We start from the raw sequence: 9,959 nt of genomic DNA on the forward strand, positions 1-9,959 counted from the left end.
CTGCTTTTGAGACTCGTTTTCATGTAGGCAAGGTGCTTCTAATTTGCACACAATGCAGCTGTTTTGCTGTCAATAATGTCATGAGCATTACTAAAAATATATTCCAACTGTGTACTCCAGTGTTCCCTCTCATTTTTTATGTCCATGAGCGGAATTAAATTTGTTATGTGCACCAATACGGAGGTGATGTGTGGCAGGGGTGGGGCCGAGGGGTTCAGAGAGTGGGAGGGGGCTTCAGGCTGGGGCAGAAGATTGGAGTGCAGGGGGGTTGAGGGCTCTGGCTGGGGGTGCAGGCTCTGGGGTGGGGCTGGGGATGAGGGGTTTGGGGCGCAGGCTGCCCTGGGGCTGTGGCGGGGAGAGAGGACTCTCCCCAGCCCTCTCTTGCCGCAGCAGCTCAGGGCTGGGTGAGAGGCACCTCTCCCTGGTGGTGGCAGTTCCGGCGGCAGGGCTGGGCTGGCCCGGGGAGGAGCGCCTCTCCCCACCTGTGTGGCCCTTGATAGCCTGCTGCGCACCTGCGCAGCTTAGAGGGAATTTAGGTGTACTCTATTGCAACAGAGAAAACAAGCAATTACTGCAACTGACCTCTCGCTGGTGGTGGGTGGGAATAGGATACAGAGCTTTTTGGCAAAGTTGTGATCAATATATCTTAGGCCAGGTTTACACTACCAACTGACATCGGTATAATTACATTGCTCAGGGGTGTGAAAAGTCCACACCTCTGAGTGACACAATTATACCAATCAAATCCCCGATATAAACAGCGCTATGTTAATGGTCGACACAGGTATCGCCTTTCACAAAAGTGGATTAAGTGAGCCAACGGGAGAAGCTCTCCTGTCAGTGTAGTAGCGTCTTCACTGCACAGCTGCAGCCTTTTAAGTGTAGCCTAGGGATGTAAATAATGTGTAAAAACAGTAACAGTGTAACCAATTAAAATTCTATCGGCTACACGGTTAAACGTTTACCCTGGGAACTAGTGGCATGGGGGGTGCTGCAGCACCCCCATGTTTTATGTGGGGTTCTGCTGCTGCCCCTGCGCCTGGGGATCCCCGCTGCCGCCGCCTGCTCCAACATCTCGGTGGCCGGCCCCATGCCCGGGGCTCTGCTGCTGCCTGGCATCTTGGCGCCGGGGTCCCAGCTGCTGGGATGGACCCCGGGTGCAGGGCCGACAGCCTGGAGGAACTCCGGGTGCGCCGGGATGCCAGGCAGCAGCAAGGTGGCAGCCAGGACCCTGAGCACGGGGCCGACAACCGGGATGGACCCTGGCAGTTGGGACAGACCCCAGCCAAGGGGCTGGCAGCCAGGAGGGACCCCGGCCATGGGACCAGGATACGGGCAGCAGCAGAGTCCCAGCATGGCGTCACAGCTGGGATGCCAGGTGCGCAGGGATGGTAGGAGGCAGCAGAGCCCTGGGCATGGGGGCTGGGAGGGACCCTGAGCAAGCGGGGTGGCAGCCGGGACCCTGGGTGCGGGGTGGCAGCCGGGACCCTGGGTGGAGTTTAACTGTTAACAGAAACCGATAAATATCAAGCTTATCAGTTAAACTCTTACATCCCTAGTGTAGACTTGTCCTTAGTCTGAGCCAACAGGAGATGCTCAGAAGGAAATAGTTATTTATCTTACAATTTTATTCTGCCAACCATCACTGCCACATATTTGAATGCCTTCCCCATAAAATCATTAGCAGCAGTGAAGTACCTAATGGACTTCACAGTGTTTCTGGCCCTTTTGGGGTAAAAACTCTGCTTGGGGTATTTTGTTTTTGTTGGTTGTTCCTTTCGTATATCACCTGCTTTCTCAAAGACTAAGGGTGCTGGAGTAGCACAGGTGTAACAGTGGGTAGAATTTAGCCCAATGGGCTTTAAACTATTGGCATGTATTCTGGGGGGTGTAATTTAAGAGCCTACTCAAGCTCCCACTGTAGTCAAGAAGAGCTCTTTGTAGCTCAAAAGATTGGTTCTTTCACCAAGTGGGTCCAATAACACATATTCACCCATCTTGTCTCTCTCATATCCTGGGGCCAACAGGACTACAGCAATACTGCAAAAAACAATGGGAAGTTTGTCATTGACTTGAATGTGGGCAGGATTAGGCTTTTAAATATTTTCTTATTTTATACAACTCCAGCAACTTCTGAGCGTCTTTCTTGGAAGTTATTTGAAAATGTTTTCTTTTTTCCCAAAAAGGTGAAGTATCTAATTATTTCTGGTCACACAAAGGTTTAGGGGGGACAGAAAAGGAACATGAAATGGCAAGGGGTGTAAATGGGCATAATGAACTAGTTAATCGTATCCTTCTCATCCTCTGCCTTTCCTCACCCCACAAACAAGAGAAGCATAAATTAAAGTTGCCTTTGGGGAGTTGGAAGGTTCACCTGGTAACAGTGACTTCTTCATAAATGACAATTTTTGCAGAGAATCCAAGAATCCAATGAACAAGAAGACTGGATTACTTTCTCAGCCTCTGACGGCTACATCTACACTACAGGGGGGGGTCGATTTAAGATACGCAAATTCAGCTACGCGAATAGCGTAGCTGAATTCGACGTATCGCAGCCGACTTACCCCGCTGTGAGGACGGCGGCAAAATCGATTCCGATTCCGATACCCGATTCCGGCGGGTAGTGTAGACCAGGCTTTGTCTACACACATACATTCTTACACCTAGTGGCAGTGTAGCTTTGGCAATTCTAACAATGGTGGATGTGCTAGTGTAGACAAGTTAGAGTCTCTGAGGAGGTTTAGATGACACGAAACAGTGATAAAAATGCCAAAGGCTACTTCATCCCAGTGACAGAGCAATAATGGAAGAATTTCCTCAAATCCTTGGTGTAGATGAATCTCATTAGCACTGAATTCACTAAAAATGTTAACTTGCTCTAAGAGTGCCTCAGACTACAAAAGATTCTTCTAATTCTCAGTGTAATGCATGCTTTCAGGACTCTAATAGGCAGAGCAAAGCAGGAAGTGATTATGGAGAGAACCACTATCTTTGGTTTTGAGGTTTGTTTTGTTTTTAAAATAAGGTTGCTCTGGACTGTGTGGTTAATTCAGTCTGTTTCATCATTTGTTCTGGTAAAAAAAACTAAATTCAGGTTTAAGGAGAATAATTTCCAGATACATAGGCCACTTCAATGCTGCCCAAATGTTGGGCCAATAAACCTTAAACCAGCAATGAAATATTTTATTTGCATATGTAGCAAAGAAATTCTTTGTTCAGAGTCCAATTCTTCTCTATTCTAGTTAATGGGAGCAGTAGCAGTTCCTTAGTCCCTTATGGTGTTAAAAGACTGTGTAAAGAGAAAATAAAGTTAAAAAACCAACCAACAGCCCCCCTAAATATCTCTCCCCCCCCCCCACAAAAATCCACAAGCAACCACAAACCAAGCAAACGGCAAGGCTATGGAAAGGACACGGTCCAGGAGTGGGCCTCAGAAGTAATGCCCAACTCACAGTGCCTACCTGCACCACGATACAAGTTTGCAAAGTTGTTTAAGGCGAAGAATGGTGTGGGAGAACCCCGCCAAGTATAAAACGTGATTCTCTCGGACTGGGCCTGGGATGTATTTCGCTCCCTGCCCTAAGGGGCTGCTGCTGGAGGGAGATGTGGGAAATTTCAGAAGATTGCCTCTCAGGAAAAGAAACTCACCCAAAGCCTGGTGTGCAAGAGCAGACATCAGTGGGATTGCAGGCTGGCGGCAGGGGAAATAGCTGAGAGGAACGGGGCCGCTGCAGAGCACAGCGAGCTGCCCAGGGGAGCGAGGCCACTAGCGGGATCTAGGTCCCGGCTCGTTCCCCAGTGGAGCCGGAACTATGTCACAGCGGGCTCGCTGCTCTGCACCACGCTAGGCCCCGCACGGCACGGGAGCTTAGCCAGGGGCGCTACAGCGGGGTGCAGAGCTGCCAGGTGCCCGACAGCCCGCGGCTAAAGGGGACAGCCGAGCACCGTGGTGCAGCAGCCCCCTTGCAGCGCCCCCCAGTGCACCAGCCCGCCTTGCAGCGCCCCACAGCCGGGCACCGTGGTGCAACAGCCCCCTTACAGCGCCCCCAGTGCACCAGCCCGCCTTGCAGCGTCCCAGAGCCGGGCACCGTGGTGCAGCAGCCCCCTTACAGCGCCCCCAGTGCACCAGCCCGCCTTGCAGCGTCCCAGAGCCGGGCACCCCGCTGCAAAGTCCCCCCTTGCAGCGCCCCACAGCCGGGCACCGGGGGGAACCGACACGGTGCTGCACTGAGCCCATTGCCTGGCTCAGCCACCAGGCGCTGCTGCGCTCCCCCCAGCACAGGGCCGGGCCCGCCTCTGCACCGCGCCTCCTCCCCCCAGCAGTGTCCGCGCGGCGGCTCGGAGCAGGAGGCTGACGCCTCACGCCGCTCTCCGCCCCCGGGTGCACCATTGATAAAGCGTTCGGAAAGACATGGTGTCAGGGCTCCAGTGGCGCAATCGGTTAGCGCGCGGTACTTATACAGCAGTACAGAGCAGAGCAATGCCGAGGTTGTGAGTTCGAGCCTCACCTGGAGCACATGTTCTTTTGGGACACGCACCGCACATTTTTCGTGTTTGGTGTTAAGAGTGTTTGCAGCTTTCGACTACTGCTTGCGGTAGGAATCACAGCTGAGCCAGGCCACGGCTAAATTGTGCAGCCATTTTCTGTGTGTGTAACACGGCATAATAGCATTAATCTGTATACTGCATTATATAATAAACAAGTATAAACACACGGCATGATAAAACTGCCTTTCTCCCTGTATATATTTATATATATACAATGTTATGTGTGTATCTATAGAGATACATACACTTTTCTATGTATTATATGTATGTGTATATATATATATATATTTATACGAGCAGGTGATTTTTGTATGTGTCTGTGAATATTTCATGTATTCTTCTGCCTTTATTGATACATCCAAACTAGTTTTTGGAATGATGTAATTCACACATTTTCCTGTGAACAGATACAAATATGTTCTTTGTGGGAAACCATTTTTAAAAAACATTCATATGATTTAATGTATATATTATGATATATGTAAAATATGGATTATTGTTTAATTTATAGTATAAAGATGAGTTCATGCAAACTAGTTCTCTGAGGCTGCAAACTGATAAATTGTCTTTTTCCTCATTTTGAATTAGATGTATATTGTGTAGCCTGACAATACAATAATTGGCTTTAAAGTCCGGGCTATTAGTATTGCCAGGCGTCCGGTTTTTGACCGGAATGCCCAGTTGAAAAGGGACCCTGGCGGCTCCGGTCAGCACTGCCAATCAGGCCGTTAAAAGTCCAGTTGACGGTGCTGCAGGTCTAAGGCAGGCTAGTCCCTACCTGTCTTGGCACAGCACTGTGCCCCGGAAGTGACCAGCAGCTCTGGCTCTTAGGCAGGGGGGCCATGGGGCTCCACATGCTGCCTGCACCCCGAGCACTGGTTCCGCACTCCCATTGGGCTGGGAACTGCGGCCAATGGGAGCTGGGGGGGGAGGGGGAAAGGGCAGTTCCTGCGGGCAAGAGTAGTGCGTGGAGCCTTCTGGCCCCCTGCCTAGGAGCCAGATCTGCTGGCTGCTTCCAGGGTGAAGCACAGAGCCAGGACAGGCAGGGACCCCGTCTTAGCCCCACTGTGCCGCTGACTGGGAGCCACCCAAGGTAAGCCCGTGCCCCTGCCCCGAGCCCCCCCAACCCGGAGCTCCCTCCTGCACCCCAAACCCCTCATCCCCAGCCCCACCTCAGAGCCCGCACGCCCAGCCCAGAGCCTACACCCCCACCCCCTGCCGCCCCCTTCCGCACTCTGAATCCCTCGGCCCCACCCCCCAACCTGGAGCCTCCTCCTCCAGCAAAACCTCTCATCCTGAGCCCCACCCGAGAGCCCGCACCCCCAGCCGGAGCCCTCACCCCCTCCCTCACTCTAACCCCCTGCCTCAATCCGCAGCTCCCTGCCACATTTGTCTTGCATTTTGGGGGCCCCCCTGCAGAGGTGAAAGTAAGCCGGTATGGTCAGGTACGGCGTACTGGCAAGAGCCAGTACACCGTGCCAGACCGCACCGGCTTCCGCGGTGGGGATTTAAAGGGCTCTGGGCTCCCCGCAACGGCAGGAGCTCTGGGCCCTTTAAATCCCGACCCCAGCCCAGCAGCCAGGCTCGGGCGGGGATTCAAAAGGCCCGGAGCTCCCGCAGCTGTGGGGAGCCCCAAGCCCTTTAAATCCCCCCCGCAGCTCTGGCAGCCAGGCTGGGGCCAGGATTTAAAGGGCTCAGAGCTCCGCCGCAGCGGGGAGCCTAGAGCCCTTTGAATCCCGCCCGCAGCTCCGGCTGCCAGGCTGGGGCCGGGATTTAAAGGGCCCGGAGCTCCATGGTGGCCGGAGCCCCGTGCCCTTTAATTTGCCCCTGAGGCCCAGGGGCTCCCAGCCACCTTTGCAGCTGGGAGCCCCGGGTTGATTTAAAGGCCCTGGGGCTCCCAGCCACAGCCGGTGCCCCAGGGCCTTTAAATCTTGAGAGGCCCTGCCTCTTCCAGATGAGGCCATGACCCCTCAGGACTCCGGCAGTACCGGTAAGTCCTGTACGTTACTTTCACCCCTGGCCCCCTGTCATTGGGGGCCCTGTGCCACTGCACTATTTGGTAAATCCGCCTCTGGGGTATGTCTATACTTGTAGTGTGCAGCAGCCCCATACAGATGCACCACTGCAGCGTATCTGGTGAAGATGCTCTATGCTGATGGGAGAGAGCTCACAAAAAATCCACCTCTGCAAGTGGCATAAGCTATGTTGGTCGGAGAAGCTCTCCCACTGACCTAGCGCTGTGTGCACAAACGCTTATGTGGAATATTCACACTCCTGAGTGACATAAGTTTTGTTGACATAGGCTGCAATGTAGACAAAGGTTAAATCTGTTTCTGAGATGCTGAAATTATCTTTGTTTTGCATCTGAACAAGGCTACTCAGCATTGTTGCATCATGTCATTCTTGTGGCAGAGCTGACTTTATAGATGAAACCTAAGACCCCGATCTTGCAAACACTTATGCAGGTGTCAACATAGTGGTAGGATTACTCATGGTAAGGAAATTAAGCACATGCATGCAGATTTGCAGGGTAGGGGGATTTATAATGGAAATAATGCTAAATCATAGCAATTATTGGTGATGCAATAGGACATTAATCCACATTAATGTATAAATGTATACTCACAAAATAAAGTGAATGAAATTACTACAGATTTAATTAATAATTTGAATAGATTTGTGACTATATTCTGTTGTGAGCAGGGCTGTTTAAAACCCTGCCTGGTCATTGTTTTTGATCTTGTGTAGTCATTTGCACCTGTGCACAGTGATAGCAGTTTACACTCAATTTGCACAGGTGTAAATGACTAGATGAGGTGCAAGGTAGTAAAAAAAGCAGTCTATGGTTTAGCTGGGTTTCAAAAATATAAATAGCAGAGAAGCAGCATAATGGTAGAGTATTGTGAGTTTTGTTTTCTTTCCTTTTTCCTCCACTGAGTGCTTCTTTCATTAGGTAGCAATGCAGGTCTCTCTATTAATGCCTCTCAATGAGTGTAGGAATTTGGGGCCAGTAAAACACTGCACTACTCCCCAGAAAACTCATTAAGGTAAGGAGTGTTTTGGGGCTTGTGGTGAGGTAGCAAAGGGGATCGTGAGCCTTGTTCAGTAGCATGTGATGGAAAAATGTGTGTGTCAGAATGAAGTACGTTAGAGAAGAGGAACAGTGGGGTTTACCTTAAATGTGAGAGTCAGGTTATCTCTATTCTATGGAAACTGCAGTGGCCCAGCTCTGGTGCTGTGGTTATGCCAGCATAACTTGATACTATAGATGCATTTTACAATGACAGAAGAGGGCTTTCTGTTGCTATAAGAATGTCACCTACCTCCGTGACAGTAGCTAGCTGTGTCTACACAAAGGGTTAGGTCAGCATAGCTACTGTGCTCCAGGGTGTGGCTTTTTCACACCCTGGTGTGCTGTAACTGTGCTGATATCAACTTTTAATGCAGACCAGGCTTTGTTTGCACTGTCACTTTGTTTTTATAGTACTAGTATAGTTGCACTGGTGCAAATCCTTAACCTGTTGCTAAATCACCAGTGTAGAGAGGGTCTTGGGGCTATATAGCATTCCTCTATATAGGACAGGCCATGCTGTAGTTGAAGTTTGTGGGAGGAATATTGGCAGCACACACTACTATGGCAGCTGCACCATTCTTGTTAAGGGTGTGGAGTATGCATCTTACTTTGTCTGGCTAGCTTCAAGACACTGGGAACAAAACAAAGTTGTATTCTATTTATATCTATGCTAATTACTATTTCTGTTGACACAGGTGTCAGTCATTTGTGTTGATAAAGTAAAAGCTCAGCTCTGAGGTATGTGTGTATGACTTGATTTAAATAATAGTTATCCCTACCACACCCCTCCCCCACAAAATAGATGCTAAGTCTTGCATATGTACTGTCAACTTGTTCTAAGAAAGCTTGAACATCAATTCTTATATGGTTTTAATGTAACATGCAAAACATTAGTAGCAATCTATTAATATTCTCTAAATGGATTAATAGGCTCTCAACTTTCCCTAGCTGAAAGGAAGAGGAAATGATAAATAAGTGCATTGTCACCTCCATTTTCTATGAAAGTATATGATGAAGTCAATTAATTTCTACGAGGAAGATTATTGTTGCTAGAAACTGACATTGGTAGTGATTAAAGTACTCTGAAAAAGGCAGATCAGAGAAGACTTTTGCAAATCACTTAAAATGAGTTAGGCTGGGACTAGTAACAGTGACTTGAGTGCACAAGATTTACTGAAAGTCAGAATTTGTGCTCCTTAAGTCACTTGGGCATGCTTGAAAAATCTTACCCCTAGTTCTTGTCCGTGATTACTTACATTTGTAACTCTTTCTAAAGCAAACGTGAATATCTTATTTTGTAGACTTTGAGAACTTCAGTATCTTTAAAGGGTTCACAGGCTGGAAACTGCTGTCCTATTACAGGTGTAGGAAATATTTTAGCTCAATAATCAAAAGAGGAAAACAATACAGCAGAAATGGGCTTGACAGATTAGCACATGAGGAGTGCAAGTCTGGAATGGATTCTATTCCTGGCTATAGCATTAGACTATTTTGATGACCTTGAGAAAATGTCTTTGGGGCTCTGTTTTCTCCTCTGTAAAATGAGAATAAATGGGATAAAGTCTTACATCCAGGCAGCCCAACCTCCTATTGAGAGTTTTGGGTATCACTTCAGTAATATTTGTATTATTGTAGGGCCTAGGATGGACCAAGGCCCCATTGTGCTAAGTGCTGTACAAACACAACAAAGAGCTCACAGTCTAAACTCACCCTTCCAAAGCACTCTGGGCTCATTTGCTGAAAGGTACCATATAAGGGGGGGAGGAGTTGAAAAAGCAATTTTAAGCTTGTCTAGCAATAGAGTTGCATGAAGAAACATAACTAATTTAAAAACAGGCTTGCCAAAATGTTCACACTTAAGTTCCTGAAATGTTTGGTGTCTAAGGCCAGGACTACATTACAAATGTACATGGGTATAACTACATCGCTCAGGGCTGTGAAACCCACACCCCAGTGACCATTATACCAACATAACCCTGGTTCAGACAGTGCTATGTTGACAGGAGGGGACACCTGCAGCTCCCGTTGCAATAAACACCCTGACTTTCAGTGAAAAGGTATCAAGCACTTAAAGAAATGGTGTAAGGCGGCTAGACATATGTTGCATTAACTCTAACTCTTGAGTAGTGGTCAAAAGTAGCTCTGGGTAGGTTGGACTAGTAAAATGTATTTTATCACTCATAAAGACATGGACCACTATGCAATAACTTCTCTTGGATATGGACCTTGCCAAATACCCATACTAGATAACTACTGCTCCAGCAAATTCTTGTACATAAGTGTCATGAGTTTTGGAGAAGGACATTATATTTGCTTTAAATTGAAATACAAGTTAGTA

The 9,959-nt window shown here is 48.6% G+C and overlaps 1 non-coding gene across 1 annotated transcript; it reads left to right on the top strand.

Annotated features, from left to right (window-relative positions):
- Positions 1-4,422: 4,422 nt before the first annotated feature.
- Positions 4,423-4,516, top strand: TRNAI-UAU (transfer RNA isoleucine (anticodon UAU)). The gene is made up of 2 exons: positions 4,423-4,460; positions 4,481-4,516. It is a non-coding gene; the product is annotated as a tRNA-Ile (tRNA).
- Positions 4,517-9,959: the final 5,443 nt, after the last annotated feature.

The sequence above is a fragment of the Emys orbicularis genome, chromosome 3 (genome assembly GCF_028017835.1).
Source record: "Emys orbicularis isolate rEmyOrb1 chromosome 3, rEmyOrb1.hap1, whole genome shotgun sequence".
NCBI classification, from domain to species: domain Eukaryota; kingdom Metazoa; phylum Chordata; order Testudines; family Emydidae; genus Emys; species Emys orbicularis.